Here is a 15,829-nt window from a genome sequence, read left to right as displayed (position 1 = left end):
ACATAGAAAACCATGAGTGTCTCCAATGGACTTTCAGAGAGGGTGGTGGTTCCCAGTGCTGCTGGGCAACCCTGGGGGGCAGGTGCAGGAGAGATAATCACGGAATCATTTTGATTGGAAAAGACCCTCAGGATCATCGAGTCCAACCATTCCCCAGCCCTGCCCCATGTCCTGAGACGCTCATGTCCGTCTGTCCAGCCCTCCAGGGACGCCGGCTCCACCGCTGCCCTGGGCAGCCTGTTCCAGCGCTGGCAGCAGACGCGCTGCGTCCCGCCCGGCCAGGGACCCGGAGCAGGTGGGACACAACTGCAGAGCTGCAGGTTCCTGTGCTGCAGCAGCCGCAGCAGAGCTTGCTTTTCCAGCCCCTGAGCCAGGCCTGGATGGGTCACAGCCCCCCTGCCTGCACTGCGCAGCCAGACGGACACACAGACGGGGCAGGAACTTCTGCTCGGGGGACCCTGCTCGTGCTGCGGAGTTTGAGCTGGGTCGATCACCCGGGCAGCAGCAAAACCACGGCCTCTAAAGGTACCGCTGAGCTTTTTGTTTACTTGGTAAAAACCTATTAAAAAGCAGATGGAAAACAAATAGTCATAGATTCTGAAGTTCAATATTTGCTTTGAAATGTTCTTATTCTTAAAACACAAATCTGCAATTTACAAGTAAAGTGACCACAAATTAGATGTCCATGTATATTTCGATATAACAGCAAGAGATTATTTTTCTCTCTAGATAATACATACTTCAGCAGCATTTCAACAAACCCAGAGTGATTTCAAATGCCAAATGCTCCATTTTAATGGTGACCAGCAAAGGCTGCTGTGCTACCTGCAGCTTCCCTGTTGTAAGGAAACCCGGCCGGCTTCCCCCGCCAACCACAACTCCCTCCTTCCCATAGAAACTCGTTCTCTGGATTTGACACCCAGTTCTGCAGACTTAAGAAGAACAAAAAGCCTCAGAAAGCAAACAATCTTTGATTGTGCATCTGAACCACTAAAACACCGTATAGAAGCAAGAATAAATAAAGCTGTTACAACTACAGCAAATAAACAACAGTGCAGAGCTTGGAAAAGTACCAGGCCTTAGCTACGGAGAGATTTATAAACGCGAGGAAAGCAGAATAGACTCAGGGCACTAAAAGATAATCATTGCCTGCTTTACCGCGACTCTGTTAGCAGGGCAGGAATCAATGCACCTGCCTGCCCACCACCTCACCACTGGGAAAACAAACCAAATTTCCCGCTCCATCAACCAGAAACATCCCCAGCCACGCGGGTCACCCCCCTCCCCAGCAGAGTCGACCCACGGGCTGCTGCCTCCTGGCCTGGCAGGTCTGGGCTCCCTGACCACAGAGGTAGCGCCTGGGACAGGGACAGGGGACGTGCTGCATCCCGACAGGAGCAGGGACACCACAGCCCATTCTGGGACATGGGGACACACAGTGCTGCATCCCGACAGGAGCAGGGACACCACAGCCCATTCTGGGACATGGGGACACACAGCGCTGCATCCCAACAGGAGCAGGGACACCACAGCCCATTCTGGGACATGGGGACACACAGTGCTGCATCCCAACAGGAGCAGGGACACCACAGCCCGTTCTGGGACATGGGGACACACAGTGCTGCATCCTGACAGGAGCAGGGACACCACAGCCCATTCTGGGACATGGGGACACACAGTGCTGCATCCCAACAGGAGCAGGGACACCACAGCCCGTTCTGGGACATGGGGACACACAGCACTGCATCCTGACAGGAGCAGGGACACCACAGCCCATTCTGGGACATGGGGACACACAGCGCTGCATCCCGACAGGAGCAGGGACACCACAGCCCATTCTGGGACATGGGGACATGCAGCACTGCATCCCAACGGGAGCAGGGACACCAGGACATGCAGCACTGCATCCCGACGGGAGCAGGGACCCCACAGCCCGTTCTGGGACACGGGGACATGCAGCACTGCATCCCGACGGGAGCAGGGACCCCACAGCCCGTTCTGGGACACGGGGACATGCAGCACTGCATCCCGACGGGAGCAGGGACACCACAGCCCGCTCTCCGCCCAGGGATGCGCTCTGCCTTCAGAGCCCAGGGTACCACCGGGATTTGCCTTAGAAGAGCCATGCAACCCCCAACCCTGCAAGACAAATGTAGCTGCACGCTTCGACATGCCCGATTTAACTTACAATATACTTTGATGAGATTTTGAAAATCATTTCAGACAAGAAAGGCACCCGAGAAGGATCCTGGACGGCCCTTCCTCACCTTTGCTTGGACTCGGCAGCGCGGCGGCTCCCGGCTCGTGGCGGCTCCAGCTCCGAGGGGCTGTGACTCAGCAAACGGAGCAGCTTTTTATTTTTCAGATGGAACTTACCAAACCGTGCCAGCGCTACGGGGAGGATCCGCTTCCCAGATCCACTGCTCTGCCAGCCTCTCCCGAGATATTCCCACTGAACCCTCCCCAGCTGGGTACGTTATGACAACAGGAAACAGTTTATTTGGAGAAAAATCAAACGCAAGCCTGCACAGGAATCAGGCTGAGCAAGAAAGAGAAAAATCCCAACCTCTGTCTACGCTGTATTTAAAAGAAAAGCTGGCGTCTTATCATTAGCCCAGGAGTTATGCTGCTCCTGGCCAAACACCCTCAGGTCTGCGAGTACCTGCGGTGCAGCTCAGCCCGGCACCGCAGCCCCAGCCCCAGCAGCTGCCCCATCCTGCCCTGTCATCCTTCCTGCAGACGCAGATGGGCTGGAGGGTCGCAGGGCACCCCATTCTGTGATTCTGTGATACCCCACGGCTGGGTCTGGCACCCTGCAGGGCAATGGGGTGCACGGAAAGGGCTCCTGACCCTGCTCACGGGCCAGACCCGCTGCCTCTCTCTGTCCTGCGCTCCCAAAATCACGCAGAAACGGCATGGAAATCTCTGCGTAGAATTTCAGGCGAGCCGTGCAGACTGAGATCGCTCTCCGTTAGGCTCAGCCTACCCAGGGCGCCAGTACTTTGTGCTGCAGGTACAGGGCGTACGCCCCAGCCGTGCAACCCGCAGCTCTCACTGTTAACTGTGAGCTCCAATGGCTCGGGAACAAAAAAGCTGATTAACACCTTAAAATCCAAAGCTTATTCCAACGTAAAACCCAATCTCTTACACCAACCTCAGCAGCCTAGCTCAGCATCAGGCGATACACGCAACACATATTCAGGTACAATGAAGTGTCTCCAGAACCGCTGAGCACCCCCAGCTCCCGGCCAGCCCCGCTGCCAGCCCTTCAACGGGTCTGGACACAAACCTGTGATCCCGGTCCACGTTGGGTTTCCTGTCCCTGTGCTGTCCCTGCCAGGAGGACGCTGCTGTTTGGGATGCGTAGGGCTCCCCCAAGCCTTGGGAACCCACAGCAGCTCCAGCAGGATCTGGGGTGCTCCCAGGGCCACTGTATTGATCCAGCAAGATTATTTTCCTTGTCCAAGATGTCCCAGTGCCCCATTACACCAGATATTAGAGGACTGAATTTTTGCTTCCTCGGGGTTATTTTCCAATTATTTTCTTACTATCTCACTTTAAAACAGAGACAAGAAAGATGTTGTCGCTGCCACTATAAACTCTACTTGCTAATAATTCACAAAAGCAAGCGCAAGAGAGAAAGCGAAGGCTCCAGGTCCATCCCGTTCAGCCCTGGCGCAGCAGGGGTTTACGGGCGATGCTCAGCGAGGTGATGGGGACGTCCCCGCAGCCCCAGCCCCGCTCGCACCGTGACCCTGGGAGCCCTGGCCCTCGGAACTGAACACGGGGACAGGCGCAATTGCTCGGCTCAACCATCAGCCCGTTACTATGGAGAATGACAGCTGAAAGTCTGCATCCAGAAGCATCTAACCAAGAAGCGCTTGAGAATTCAGCCCCTGACAAATGATCAAATGTAGTCTAATTAAAGTCTTTCCCTTCAATTTTTTAATTAGAAGATAGATGTCATTTACATGCAAGGATGTTCTTGTTTTCCTTCCACTGCTGGCACAACTGAATCCAAATCGCACCCTGTGTTGGGAACAGGCTGCCTTCCTTATTGAATTATTTGGTATCCTGCTTCTTACAGAACTTGTTTAGAAAGGGCTTGTACAGAATTTGCTTAGCGTGAGTCTGCGCAGGCTGCGAGCTCTGAACTTCTGAACTTTCCGCCTCGTTAAGCAAGAAAGGCCTCAGAAGATAAGGGGAGCTGGTCCCTGGAGATAATCAAAGGGAGCAGAGCATCTCAAAGGCAGCAAAACAGAAGGATTTTCGGTTATTGCCAAGAACTGCTTTTTCTCCCCAACTACAGGTGCGAAATAACAAGGGAAGGTCAGGACTTCGACTGACATTTGGTCTGTGAATGACAAACAGCTACTGGTAGAGATAAGAAACCACCACCTGGTGAAAACGAAGGAATCCAATGAAGAAGTGGGAGACTCCAGGCTCTAATTTTACAATTGGTCGCAATTGATGTGTGAGGGGTGGGGAGCTTAGGGTGTAATTGCCTGGAGTTATCTGTTTGAGGTCCTTCAGGAGGCATCGGCTCGAGCTGCTCTACGCTGTACCTTGCAAATCAATTGTTCCCTTAAGAACCGTTTCTGGAACCTGTACCTGAGTCTCCATCGGGGAACCTGGGGAAAGGAAACTTCCTCAACACCCTGCACATCTCAATGGGTTTATTCAAGTCCCTGGGTTACAAACGCCCGACCACCAGGCTTTTGAGGCGCAGGGTGCTCCAGCAGCAGCCAAAAATCGGTGCAGAAAACATGAGCATGCGAGTTTTAGATCTCTCTGCACCCATTAATCTGCTTAAGTCATCAGAATAATAAAGGTCATCGGCTATAGTTTGGCACATTTTACCAGTGGGAACTTCAAATATTTCTTCTAAGAAAGAGCCTTGACCCCATCCATCGCATGGGAGAGCCCATGGAGGGGGATGTGGGGTGAAAAGCAGCACGAAGGAAACCCCACAAGCCCCTGAGAGCCCTGGATCCCAAACCTGCTGCTGCTGCCCTGGGCCCTGCCCGGAGCGCCTCCAGAGCTGGCACTTTGTCCCCTGCCCCACCGCCAGCAGCGTCACAGGTGACACACCAGGGCCACGGGCCAGCAGGGGGATGAGGGGCAGCAGGAAGCCATACAACCATACAGCAGTTTGGGTTGGAGAAGAACTGTAAGATCCAACCATTAACAATCTTGATATCCAGCTGCTAGAAGGATGGTGCCTGATCTCAATGGAAAATGGTGGCTTTTCTCTGGAAAGCATTAATTACATTCACACAAATTGAAGTTCAGTGCTGGCACGTCCATTACTATGAAATTTTAGAGCCCCTGTTACGCAGGATTTTTAAATTGCTTTTAACTTCACGATTCCGAGAAGCAAGTACATGCATTAATATGAACTTCAGCTAGGTGAAACTGCTACATTCATCCACATTCAAGTTGGAATTAAATTAGTCAAAGAAAGGAGACTAATAGTGACTTCGTGCTAGCAGTACAATATTGATCTAGGGATGAAGCTGGGAGTTTTATTGTTTGTAATGCTCTTCCGTTATTATAAATACAGCGCAGTGAAAAAGAACCCATAAAAGCGAGTCCACGTTCAGGGCATGGTGAACTCAGAATCTGATGCAGGTGAGAAGCATCTGTGCACTCAGCACAGCACGACGGGGAACACCAGGAGCCAGCGCAGCGATGGGATGAACAGGAGGAGCCTGCTGGTGCTGACTGGTCCGTACTGGGAGCAGTGTCACCCGCTGTCCCCGGGAACGTGACACTGCAGCACTGAGGAGCTGCTGGTTCTGTCACCAGCTGTATGGCCAAACAACTGCATAGATACAGAAACACCGGCCCAGAGCCGGTGCAGGCACTGGTATTAAATGAGAAATAAAAGGTGCAGCTGGGAATTTTAGAATGAATTCAAGCAGTGAATGAGGAAGAGAACAGAATAAAACTCTCATGGCATGCTGGAGACCATGAGGTGAACGCTTCAATAAAAAATAATAATAAAAAAATCAATATCAGCATGGAGTGCTATAGAATCCCAGCTTAAAACAGCAAGACTCAGCCCCCCGAGGAAGCGGCAGGAGCTCTCGGGCAGCCTGCTCCTCCTGCAGGAGGTGCTGCCCACAGCGCTCAATGCACCAGCACCCCTCAGAGCCACGGGAACCACCGCCCAGCCCTCCCAGGGACAGACCCCACCGGATTCACCCTAATTACACATTAACTATGGCAACGTCTCTGGGAGGGAGGGACGAAGATGGGAAAAAAGGCCCTAACATCTCCATTTCTTCCTCAGAGATTCTGCGTGCAGCCTGGCTCCTGATCTCCACTGCTCTGTTTGTGTTACGATATCCTTAAGATGCAAATAAAATATCCTCTTTTGAGCTAAATAGACATGCTCTATGATCCAAGCTTGCTTTGTCTCACCCTCCTGCCCTTCCTGCTTTTCTTCATACTGCAGGTTAAGGAAAATAAAAACATTTTGGTTTGACCTACAGTTTGACAATTTCTTTAGCTCACAGCTGTAACCATGGAAAACAATTTTTCTCACGGGCTCCTGCAGACACAAGTGTTTGTGCCTTATTGCCAGGCGAGAGTTTCTATTCCCTCCCCAGCTCATGCTTCAGGGCCCCAGACGCGAGCAGGTCCCGTCCTGCGGGGCTGTTTCCTCCCCAGCAGAACCGTTTGGAGCCGCAGCCCGGGGGGACACGGCCCGCGCGGGGACATCACCGCCCGTGCTAACCGGGTGTGGCGATGACGCTGTTCGCGAGGCTTCGAAAACAGCTCCGTGCTCGGTCGGGACGAACCACGCAGCGGCTCTAACCCGAGCAGCAGCAGCTGGGGCCGGGAGCAGCTCCGTCGCCATGGAGCCGGGATGCCCGCCCTGCTCGCTGCGCTCCGGAGCACGGGCACTCGCTCCTTCTTTTCCTCTCTCTCTAACAGATCAGTAAATGGTATTTACAGTCAGATCTCAAAGGGCCATAGGCAAAAGGCAACATCTGAAACACACAGCTACCGTGATGAACTTTGCTGACTGAAGAGTTTTCATGATGGATTTATTTCTCAGTCATTTTAGTCAAAATATTAAGATAAAAATGTGATGATTTCAAAAAGGAAGCTAAAATATTTGAGGATTTTTTTTATAATTGCTTAGTTTTATTTTTTTTTTTAGAATAGTTTAAAAGCTCTACTTTAAAATCTTTTCCAAGCAGTGTGAATTTGTGTCAAGTCAATCACAGAATCCCAGAATATCAGGGTTGGAAGGGACCTCAAAGCTCATCCAGTGCAATCCCCGCCCCGAGCAGGAACACCCAGGTGAGGTTACACAGGGAGGGGTCCAGGAGGGTCAAAATCAGAGAAAATCAGTTTTTCTTTTGTACAGTTTGACTTCCCTTATCCTAAAGGGTTTATACTCTTTATAGACAGCTTAGATAGCTATAAACTTCTGTGCTTACGTATCCCAAGTTATTCCAGCAAGTGCCACTGAAAACACCTGTCCCACCACTACACTGTCACATCCACACGTGACACGACGTGCCTGGAGCGGTGGGCACAGACACAGCAACCCCAACACGGGATTCACACCTTGATAAACAGCCAGAAGAGCTTCCAGTGCTCTTCAAGCACACCCGGAGTTACCACGTACACCCCTAGAAACCGCGGTATGTAAAGAAGCCATAGAGAGCTAATGGATGCTCAAAGGGAAGGATGCGCGTTCAGCCTGAGGGCTGCCTGGAGGCAGCAGTCATGTCTTTCACCATTTCCAGGAGAGCTTTTATTAGTAACCAAACTACCTGCTTTCACTGAGTGCTGGTAGACAGTAAGATCTTCAAACTCGGTCCCAAAGAGGCATCTGCTGTTCCCTATCTTTCACTCGGGATTTGCAGCTGTACGTGTACATGTATTTCCACGCAGACATTCCTTCCCAGGAGGTGCATCTGCTCCCGAGCTGACTAACGCTACTTGATACCACCGCTTGCTGATTGACACAGAAATACAAGCAGAAGAAACAACATTCGTGCCTGTATACTATTATTCAGTGTCAAATGCAGTTGTTGCGTGACTTATTTTTAAACGACAGTAATGATATTTTTAGCAGAAGCACCTATTTTTCTTTAGTTTCACACATTTATTCATGAAGCTGAGTTAATCAGCAACTTTCCCCACCCCGTATAACTGTTACTGCTCTTACAGTAAAACACATCCGAACATCTCTGATGGCATCAGGGCACAGAACACAGCTACTATGCTGAGGTGGACAACGAAACCGGACCCTTTACTGATGCCCAACCCCCTGCCAACACCAATAAACAGACCAATGCCAATTAATACGTGCCTTGCTTGTTGGGAGCCATTTCAGACTTTTCCTCCACCGCAGCCTCACTTTCCACAGGAAAAAATATTTCTCCCATTGTATTTCTCCCATAAGTGGTGTGTATTTTACAAGTAAACGAGGGAAAAAGTTTCATGCTAAGAGCTTTTTCCCAATTTTTACAAGACATTTATAGCATGGCACACGACCCAGCAGCAGCGCCCGTCCCAGCCGCCCGCGGGTGCTCTGAGGGGTTCACACAGCATCTCCCGTGGGCTTGGACGTGCCATCGCTGCCCACACCAAAGCCATTCTGGCCATCTACTGCCATTTCACACACTCCGTACTGTGGATTTGCCCTTTGAACAAACAGAATCATTTTAAAAACCCAACCAAAACACTCTAAAACCATCAACAAATAAACAAAAAAATGCCACCGCCACCAAAGTCAGAGTGAAAAGGAACATAGTTCTGTTTCCTGCCCCCAGTCTGGCAGGAGCTGGGCACCCTGGACACCCAGCCCGGGCGCCTGTGCTGCTGTGCCCATCTGGCCCGGCCCGGCCGCCCTTACCCGCTGCCCAGTTCCTGCAGCGCAGCTCCAGGAGCAAACCAGCCGCCCTGCTCTTCTCCATCTTCAAACCTCTGCTAACTCCCGTTTGCTGGGTTGCTTCCTTCTCCGCTTTGTTCTTGCTTAACTTGTGCTTATAAAAAAATCTTAATCAGGCCAAAGCCATAAGCTGGTCTTAAGCAACATGCAGATATTTTAGTAAGAGAGGAAAGCAAAAAAACAATCACCCCACCCAAAAAAACACCAAACAATCAACCGAACTGCCTGTATTTCTGAAGAGACACCCAACACAGCTCCTGCGGGCTGTGCCCCGAAGCAGGTCAGCCCTGCTGGGCTAATTGACAGTGTAACGAGGGGCACCTGGAGCAAATCACCAGGACCCCACTCCTGCTGAGCTCCAGCGCGTCCTCAGGGCAGCTGAACATAATGAGATTTCCCTTCCACTACAAACTTGCAAACCAGCAAAGTTCAAAGCTTTGGCAGCAATGTTTTGTCCCTGTAAATCGCATGAAGTGGCATCAGCAGTATGTGCAACTGGAATTTCGGCATGTGCAAACCCAGGAACTAGGCACGTCGTCAGGAAAGCTTGGGGAAAGTAGAGAGAACTAAACTGAAACACCTCCCTTCATTTCAAAAGGTTGCTTTGATTTTTCTCTTAACTGTGTTGCTGAATGTTGTCACCCCAGGAGATAAAATCAGCCTTGACCGCCCTTCTGGAAGTGAACTATTTATCAATGCCTGATCCAGGGTTATCTGAGCCGCTCAACAATGAACGTGCAATGAGTTTGCAGTGTGTGCTATGGAGCAGGACACAAACAAGGCGGGAGGTGCGGGGACAGAGGCGGCACAGCCGTGTTTGGGGTGACAGGCGCACCCGCCTCCCCCTGCACCCTTCGCAGCCACCGCGGCCAAACCCAGGAAACAGGGGAAAAAGGAGGCACAAGTAAGAGGTGAAGCTGTCAGACTGTACAGTGAACCCTTATCCGAGCAACAGCAATAATCACCAATTCACCGCAGCGCGACAAGGCTGCCCTGGCCCTCCTGGACCCTGCAGGCACCTCCGCGCCCAAGGGGCGTCTGAACAGCAGAGCTGGGGCCGTTGTCACACAAACAAAATCCGTCCTGCTTCCTGCAAGGACAGCTGCTCAAATACAGAACTTATGCAGTAAGAAGTGCTTGTCCACCCGCAAAGGAAACTTGTAAGTGGCCATTCAAAACACTAGAAATCCCAAAACTGCTTTGGTTGGAGAGAAAAGGCTTTTAACAGCTGCAAGCATTGTTTGAGCTAAAATGGATTAGTAAGTCAGTGTATTTTCCATTTACTTATTATTACTACAGCTCAAGCTAACAAATTTCCCTGTAAGACCCTTTGCGTTTTCTCTTTACTAATTTCTTGCTGCCTCTGACGTTGCTTTGAATGCAAACTGGAGATCCCGAAACTTCGGTGGCCACCACACATCACCGCAGCAAGACCTGACCCGACCCTCCCTCACGCAGCATTTACTGTCAGCTACATGTATATATATCCATATATACGTATGCATAACCTGCCTCCCCATCCAGCATTTCCCAAGGAACACTGTCAAGATGATCTGGCCTCACCCAGCACGCAAGAATTAATCATGATATTAGACAATAATGAAATAACGAGTCGCAATTAATCATTTCATTTTGCTAACAACAAAAGCAACATGTAAATATAAAAATGCCGACAAGCGTCCCGTAAAAGCTACGGATATTTACCAGGATGGGCCAGACACTCAGTGCTTGAACCACAGCAAAACTCTGAGATCACATGCGGTGCACAAATCTCTGCAACTCTCCAAAGCAACAAAGGCCCTGGCTATAAATTATTGTCACTTCAACATATAAACATGACCATATCAACTATTTTTAGGGATTTTTTTTTCCTGCTTCTGTGAAAATACGAAACTTTGTCTTTGATGTAAAGAAAAATCCGTGTTTTGCGTGGTTTAGATTGATAGCTTCCCTTCAGGTTTCTCATTAACTTATTTTCCCAGTATTTCTTTACAGATAGAGTAAGAAAATAGAACATTCAAGAATGAACCTGGTATCTGTAAAAAGCCAGCATTAGGGAACATTTTGATGGAACTTCAAACTCTGGTGTTACGCTGCAGTGTGAGCACTGGTTACCGGTTGGAAAACACCTGGGTTACTTTTATCCAAAAGGAATCCGGGTTGTGGATGCTGAGACCATAGCATGATGCAAACCCAAGCGCAAACAGCTTTCGTCAAGAGATCTGCTCTAAAAGCACTGTCCTCCTCCAAACCAGACACGTTCTTCCTAGACACCATGGCTAGAATTCATTTGTTACGGAGGCAGCAATCCAATATCAAATGAATCTAATCATTATTTTAAGATAGAATTAGTTCAAACACAAAACCTAGCAAGAACTTTTCTGAAAGGCCGTGGGAATATGAGTATGAGCCCTACTAGAGGGTAAAGCAGTAAATCCGCAGGCTCTTCGGATATTTAGCAAAGTTCTCCCTCTGGGCATATCCCGAGTCCCTGAATTCAGTAAGGTTTCTGACATTGACTCAGTGGCATCAGAATCAGGCCCTTGGAGTGCAATTCCTATTTCAATTCAGCACCATTAATACAGATTTACAGCCCAGTAAAATACCCTCTGTGCCATCTGGAGCTCATGAGCGCTGCCCTTCACCTGCACTGGGTGCCAGGGGACACACCTCTCAGGGTCGGGCGGGACAGAACAGAGCAGTCAGCGAAAACACGAGAAGTCTTTCTGGTATTAAAGACCCAAATTGAATTGGTTCCATCTCTGATGATTGTCGAGGGGTTGAAATAGCACCCAGCATGGTTTGGGCAGCAGCTTTCCAGAGCAGGTGCGGGTTCCTGTTAGTGCTGGGACACCCCATCCCAGCTGGGCTGGGAAAGCTCCGGCGCCAGAACCCAGAGAGAGTCACTAAAATGATAGAAAAATACACATTCTGCACCTTAAACTGACTCTTCTTGTCACTCAAGCTTCATGAAAAATAGGGTCTCCGTTTGCATGTGACCTTGTCAAGGTGAAATGACTGTGGCCCCGGTGGAATAACTCAAAGCAGCAGCACATCAGGACATTCATTGGGCTCAAAGGCAGACAGCGCTCCCCACCCTGCCGCTGCGCCCCTGCGTGAGGAGCCAGATTTGTCCTCCAGACATGGTCCCCAGCCTTCCCAAGCTGCTTCTCTTCAGCCGCTGCTCTGCTTTCCCAGAGCACAACGGGAGGCTCGGGATGGGGATGTAAGAAGCTGCACAGATGGAATTTATTGAACCTGCATCTTGATTCCGCATCATCGGTGAATAACAAATCCCTAACCACGTGTTCCTGGAAATGATGGCTTGTGGATTTGCACAGAACTGAAGAGTTTTAAAAAATCTACATGGATGTCATTCTCCATTAGAATAATTCCTACAGAACTATATTAAATTCCTGAGACCTTTTCGGTTTTAGGTCTATTTGACTGCAGAGCACTTGGCTACAAGTGCCAAAGAAAAATCAGGGAATGGCCTTTCTAGGTTGGACAACTGGCACAAATTGCTTAGTATTACTATTTTGCCACCAATGAGAGCCAGCACTTGATGCTCTGGGGACAAACTCGCTCCCCTTTCCCTTCCCATGCAGACAAACGCCACTGGCCAGCTGGGGTCAGATAAAGAGAGGATTACGGGAGTGATTTAGGAAGTCTGAAGTATCAGCTAAAATTTGCCAATTTGCTAATTTTGTACAATCACTCAGGGATGTTAGCGTCTCACAACCAGAGTACTTGGACAGAATAGCTTTGTGTCCAAACCCTACATCCCCGGCACTTGTCTGTTTAAGTTTTTAGAACCCTATGAAGCTGAAGCTCTGCTGCTGATTATCCATGGAAAGATGCACTGGAGAAGATCATAAACTTACAAGACGTGTTTTAAAGAAAAGTGTTAAAAAAGGTCATTAAAGGCCTTCACTTGTAAACATTCATTTGCTAGCACCATTTTGAAGTTGAGCTATCTTCAATAAGAGGTAATATTCCAGGCATGCATTTGGGGGGGAGTGAAGCAAAGTATTATACTTCATTGAAATTGACAGTGCGCTGGGAAACTTCCTGAAACTTCCCCAAGTAGGAGGTGTTGACAGCTGTCACTCCCAGAGCATGTAACAGAGAGAGATCTACAGGCACACAGGTCCACAAGTATGTTCAGGACTCCAGTTTTTGAAGACAACCAATGGGCCTTATTCACATTCTTCAAAGACACCTTAAAATGGGGTGTCGTTTTTTCCATCAGGGCCCTGGTGACACATGCAGCTTCCTCTGGCCGAGGCGCTCGTGTTTCCTCATTCCAGTGCCATTTGCCTTCTAATTCACCACTACACAACTAAACTTCCTACTGGCCTGATACAGCCAGGTGAAGAACAAGCAGTCACCACTGGGGAGCTGACAACGGCCAATACAAAACAGAAAGTCCACTGCAAAACTAAGGTATTACAACAGCCCCACACCAAGGTTTCCATTTCTGAGCACACTTTGAGCACCTACCATGCACTTTGGCACAGAGAGAAGAGCGAAGGTGCAGGGCAGGTGGCAGGTTCAGGGCGCTGTACGGCAGCTGGGAGCTGCCAGCAGCGAACGGGTCCTGCAGGGAAGGGTTGGTTTATACTATACACATTGCTCTGGAAGTGTCACGATGTGAGGAATAACAGACAGAGCCAGCCTGACTCCAGTGTGTTTGTTTTCTAATTCCTGATTTTTAAACAGTGTCAGTAGGGGTGCAGCCGCATTAACTGCAAGGAAAAGAAGTCTTGATGAGATAAATGACTCTTAAAAGCAGCAAGGGAGCAAGCAGCTGGGAAAACATGAACTTGCATTCTTCAGTTTAACAGGTTAAACAGAACGGAATAGGAAGCAGCTCTCAGGATACGTGGTATATGCATTGGAGTTAGAAAATAGAAAATGTCCAAATCAATTAGTGAGCAGAGAAACCAGATTACTTTGTTACAGAAATGCATCATAACGTGTATTGCCCTGAAACGCCATATTCCTGGCTGCACAGGGCATTTATCAGCGATTACAGACCCTGATATTTCAGCTCAGTCACATATGACGGGGACTGGCTGAACATGCTGAGGAGTAAATGGAGCAGGAAGGTGCAGCCCACGTAGACGATGGAGGCAGCGCCGGAGCGGGGGCCCGGCTGCCGCAGAGCAGAGCGGGCTCAGAGCTCCTGCAGAGGCACCGGGGAGATCCCAAACACCGAATGCAAACCAGGACCTTTGGAAATGGATCATACAAAGCCTTCAGGCAGATGATTCATGCGGAACATACAGAGATATATATAGCACACATTATGTACATATTGGTACAGGCATGAACACATATAGAACTAACCTCACAGGCACGCTCCATCATGATGCACACTGCTCGTCTGCTCTACCTGAGGACAGCATCGTTCCTTGTACGCAGTGCACTTCATTTTAAAACCTGTAGGCTGTTCCTAGCAGACAGATTTAAAAGGATGTTTACGATTCATGCTGCAAAAGGCTAAAAAAATTTAATCCATCCCTGCTGCACAAGATTATATTTTCCATCTCTGTCCTCTGAATAGTGGAATCGGATGAGAAATGATTCATCAGTCAGTCCAGGGAAGCATTTAGAGGACAGAGAAGGAAAAAAACAAGCGTACAGTAAAATCAGCTCACCATGTACACACCCCCAGTGAAGAACCAGAGCAGGCTGAGCAGGGAGAGGCTGGAGCCGCGGTTCAGAGCAGGTGCCGGTGCAGGCGGCGGCTGTGATGCTGCTCGGGGGAGGGTGAGCTCAGAGCGCGGCTCCGCGGCCGCCCCGCAGCCATTGCGGTTCGCTGCAGCTGCAGCTCCGCAGCGCGTCAGCACCCACGGACGGCCCTCCCTCCAGCGACCCACGGCCTCCCTCCAGCAGCGCCCGAGTCAGACCCACGGCCTCCCTCCAGCAGCGCCCGAGTCTGAGCCGCTCACCCCTCGGAACAGCAGCCAAGTCAGAGCCGCTCACCTCCCCGGCACCGGGATGCTGCTGGGACTTGCATTTTCAGCTTAATTATTAAGCCAGAGATTTGCATCCAGCACAGACTGAATCTGAAGGGAACTCCTCCTGAAGCAGGGGCTAAATTACTGAAAGGGGCAGAGAAAATTGAAAGGCTATTGGGATTTAAAACCAGCCAGCAGCCTTTGCACTTACTCCTAGCAAAGGAGACAGAGCCGAGTCATCTGGAAATCCTTACATAAGCGCAGGGCCGGGGACTGGAGCTTATCTCTGACAGCAATGTCATTACCGAATCAGAGAATCAGAGAATCATTTTGGTTGGAAGAGACTCTCAGGATCATCAAGTGCAACCATAACCTAATTCTGGCACTAAACCATGTCCCTAAGAACCTCGTCTATGTGCCTCTTAAACCCCTCCAGGGATGGTGACTCCACCAAATAATGCAACCCCTACTCTGACACTATGTGGAAATGGTGGAAAAAGGCAGGTTTCTTTGCAAACTCTTGTAAGGTATGATTTGAGATGAAAAGCTCATCTTTAACGCCCAGCTTGCAGCCTCCCGCTGCTTTTCATCACTGAAGAATTATTCATCTTCAATATTCAAACTCACCACACTGCAAATTCTCCTTTACATCAGAACCGAATAGCAAATCCAGATAAAATGCATTTTGTTAAAAACCTCACTTATACTAGCCCCATACTGCAAAATTATCTAGAAGTAAAGAGGATATACAGCCTATCTATTTATTTCTTCCTGCCAGGGAAGGCTGGGACCCATTCCAGTGAATGCCAGGGAGCTGCTGGCGGGCGTGGAGAGCGAGCTGAGCACGGGCTGCAGAGCAGAAACCTCCTCTCAAGTATATTCTCAGCTTTCAGAAGGGAGGGAGGGTGTGAGGTTGTTTCCCCTTAAAGAACGGGAATGCCTACAT

At 49.7% G+C, this 15,829-nt stretch overlaps 1 protein-coding gene across 22 annotated transcripts in view; it reads right to left on the bottom strand.

The window, feature by feature from the left end:
• JAKMIP3 (Janus kinase and microtubule interacting protein 3) overlaps positions 1-14,978 on the bottom strand; it is a 62,890-nt gene extending 47,912 nt beyond the window's left edge. For 20 of the 22 annotated variants that reach the window (XR_011740367.1, XM_071812257.1, XM_071812263.1 and 17 more), the window contains exons 1-2: positions 14,875-14,977; positions 14,270-14,375 (exon numbers count right to left, since the gene is read on the bottom strand). The gene's annotated coding sequence lies outside the window, so the exon portion shown is untranslated. Of the gene's footprint in view, positions 1-14,269; positions 14,376-14,874 lie in introns of all 22 variants that reach the window. The other 2 variants (XM_071812262.1, XM_071812273.1) reach the window with 1 other exon arrangement.
• Between the last annotated feature and the right edge of the window lie 851 nt (positions 14,979-15,829).

This window comes from Patagioenas fasciata, chromosome 8 (genome assembly GCF_037038585.1).
Source record: "Patagioenas fasciata isolate bPatFas1 chromosome 8, bPatFas1.hap1, whole genome shotgun sequence".
In the NCBI taxonomy this organism is placed as follows: Eukaryota; Metazoa; Chordata; class Aves; order Columbiformes; family Columbidae; genus Patagioenas; species Patagioenas fasciata.
The sequence above is the reverse complement of the archived record's forward strand: the minus strand, read 5'-3'. Positions and strand labels throughout refer to the sequence as shown.